The following is a 3444-nucleotide window of genomic DNA, read 5'->3' as shown; positions in this document are numbered from 1 at the left end:
CGCAGGATTTCCTGCTGTTCCCTGAGAGGCAGTGGGAGAGACGCCAACTTGGCCGGTTCCGTGGGCCGCGTGCGACCCAGGTCCTCAAGCAGGAGGGACGATTCCAGGCTCCTGAGCCGGGCCCCTCAATGGGCTGAGCCAAAAGAACCAGCATAGGAACGGGTTGCCTCCTGTCGCCGCAGGTTCTCTCTCCTCCCGTTGTTAGAAAACGCTGATTCAGCTCTCTTCATAAGCACTGGAGAAGGGGCTGGGTCATTACGCGTGGGTTAGGGGGTGATAGGGTACAGCTTACTGTCCTCAAGAACGCAGCTGGGGTGGAACGGGAGGAAGGAGAAGGGAAAGCCGGGTGAGAGACCAAAAGAGTTGGCTAACCCGGGGCAGGGATACAGCGCTCTGGCCCCCGGAGCCTCCTTGCGAAGGCAGGCCTCCGGCCTCCATGTACCTGGCAGGGGTTCCGATCTGGCCCCAAAGGGACTGTGGAGCTCGAGGCCTTTGGGTGACTTCTCCCACGCTTTCCCACCACCCCCACAATGTGGCCTTTCTCTTGCTGATGCCCGCCGGCAAGCCTGCAGACAGGAAGCCTGAAGCAAGTAGCAGGGCCCCTCCATACACTTTGGTCCCGGCATAGGAAAGCCAGGAAGATGTGGGCTGGAGCCCTGGGTGTGGGGCGCCTCTCGCCCTGGGCCTGAGCCAGCGGAGTGAGGCACCACGCAAGAGAACTCCCCTGCCATACACAGAGAGATAGCGGAGAGCACAAATACATACCCCTACTAGCACAAATTCCGAGGTCAAGTTTCCCACATTTGGGGAAATCTCTAAAGTCAGCACTTCCTGAGTGCAATGGACAAGCGTCGCGCTGGGAAAGCCACCATCGTGATCATGGCATCTTTCCTGCCAGGTAACTAGGGGCACATACCCCGCAGGCACAGTGAAGCCTTCCACCCCTCCAAGGTTCACTCAGGGTCGCCACCCTCCCTTCCACCCGCCCCACGCTGTTTTTCTAAACCTCTTTCCTCAAAGGAATTCAAGCGAAGACCTCCCCTCCCACATCTCCTCCCCAATCTCCCCCCAACACACACACACACACACACACACACACACAGGAGAACTCACTGCACAGCTCACAACACCGACCACCTTTCAGCAGCAGCTCCAAACAGACCAACCTGCAGCCATTGCGCTGTCTCAACTGACAGTTCTCTGCCCTTGCTTAACTGAGGAGTGCGTGGAGATGGCAAAGGCCTGGGAGGCCGGAAGGGGGCGCTGATGCCGTGCCAGTCATTGATCTGCACAAGTTGCCGCTCCAAACACCCCGAGTCTGGGTCTCTGTCTCGGAGAGACGCCTCGGGAGGATCCACCTGCACAGCGACTGACCACCCGGCCCTGTTTCCTTTTCCTGGGAAGGCTAAGCCAAGGTCGTCCTGGATCACAAAGGAAGATATCTTAATGACCAAAAGTTACAAGAAAATATTCTTCACATTTTTATTCATTAGGGAAATGCACGTTAATACTATATGGAGATATCATTACACACCCTCCAGCATGGCTATATTTAAAAGAATTAGTACACCAAATGCTGACAAGAATGCAGACAAATTCCAACCATAGTTACTGGTTTGAAACCATTCTAGAGTACTATTCGTCAGTTTCTGATAAAGTTAATCTTGTTCCTACTCCATGACCCAGCAGTCGCAGTACTTCTATGAATGCACAAGTATACGAAAGGATTGGTAAAGAATATTCATCAAAACACCAAGAATATTCTACAAATAACAACAGATAACACCAAAATTACTTCAATAATACCAAAATTAAGAAGTGATATACACGATAATATAGTTATGTTTAATGAACATATTATTGTATTTAAAAAGCCAGATACGAAAAAATACATTCATTCATTTGAATTTCAATAGCAGGCAATAGTTATTTCAGCAATAGACCTCAATATAGTAATCAACTAAGAGAGAGAAATTAGGAATTGCCTGGAAAGAGGCTCAGGGGACATTTCTGGGATGATGGCAATATTCTATAACTTGATCTGGGTAATAGTTACATTTGCTAAAATTCAAAAAACTGTGTTATAAAGATTTGTGCTTTTAATTCTATGTGAACTGTAGCTCAATGATTTACTGTTCCCATAAAAATTAGTAGATGATGGATGGAGACAAGCTGGTGTAGATGATGACAACTAGTTTGCATTTTATTGTAAACTCATTAAAACCTCGTTTTCGTTTAGAAAAAACCCAACACTGATACTTGAACTATCTTTACCAGAAAAATGGTAATGACGGCACTATTTAATTAGCGGAACGTATAGACAAGCCTCCTTGAGAGGCTATATTTCACCCTTAGAGACATTATCTGGTCAGTAGTGAGACAAGGCCACCCGCAGGTTTGTGCACCGTGGGATTTACTCCTCTTCTGATCGCATCGCGCTGTGTGGCCGGCGGTATACTCCGATCTCTGACCGCTTCTTAAGGGGCGTAGCTGGTGCTGGCATTAAAAGCAAACCGAGCAGAAACTAACACACCATTGTAAAGCAATTATACTACAATAAAGATGTTAAAAAAAAAAAAAAAAAGCAAACCGAGAGACCAGTCACAGACACCACCCTGCTATAGCTTGGATTTGAGCCGAGATTACTGCGGCCACCACATAGTATTAACCGCCATACGGTCATGATGCGCCACAGGCCGGCTGGCAGTCACTGCACTTCCCGTCATTTTTTGAAGGTAAATATATTCACACTGCTTTTGCTGTTTTATTCTTGGACACCTACAGATGTTCGTGCTTTTCTCTTTCATGCTCTTCTCCGATTCTCCCTCCCCATTCTGCTACTTAATAAAAGCAATTTTTATCTCTCCGGATCTGGCCCGAGCCTCCTCACAGGCTTCCTGGGAGGTGTCCTTGTCTCATCCATGCCTCTGCTTGCTTTCGCTCCTTTTCACGTTTCCTCTTTTGACCTGATCTTTTTCCCGACGCAGCCATACCGAGCACACCTACTAAACCTGCGGGGCAGATGGTCGGGTGAAGGCGGAGCAAACGGGGAGCCGTCACGGAGCCCACCCGGCATTCAGCTTCCCTTGGGCCCCACTCGGCTCAGGCCTAGGGGCTCGTGGCCCCGGGGCGTCTCCGAGGCGCTGGCATCTGCGGCGGGTGTGGAGCAAGGCGCGGCGGGGACGCTCGGCTGCCCTTCTGCCTTCGGAATCGCCCGACGCACGGCTTTCCCACAGGTTTCTCCGGTTTTCCCGGGCTCTTTTGAGCAGGTACGACTGCACTACTAAAGGCGGATGCCTCGGCATAGAGTGGAAGGCGTGCTTGCTCTCGCTGGGGATGAGATGAGGGAGGAGAGAGAAAAAGCGCTGTATATCTGTCTCTGTGGCGCAACTGGTTAGTGCGTTCGGCTTTTAGCCAGAGGATTGGTGGTTCGAATTTACTCCA

General features: G+C 50.2%; 1 non-coding gene across 1 annotated transcript; it reads right to left on the bottom strand.

The window, feature by feature from the left end:
• Window positions 1–742: 742 nt before the first annotated feature.
• Window positions 743–906, bottom strand: LOC137763228 (U1 spliceosomal RNA). Its single transcript, XR_011073781.1, has one exon. It is a non-coding gene; the product is annotated as a U1 spliceosomal RNA (small nuclear RNA).
• Window positions 907–3444: the final 2538 nt, after the last annotated feature.

The sequence above is a fragment of the Eschrichtius robustus genome, chromosome 3 (assembly GCF_028021215.1).
Source record: "Eschrichtius robustus isolate mEscRob2 chromosome 3, mEscRob2.pri, whole genome shotgun sequence".
Classification (NCBI taxonomy): domain Eukaryota; kingdom Metazoa; phylum Chordata; class Mammalia; order Artiodactyla; family Eschrichtiidae; genus Eschrichtius; species Eschrichtius robustus.
Note: the sequence above shows the minus strand (reverse complement) of the source record. Positions and strands in the feature narration are given on the sequence as shown.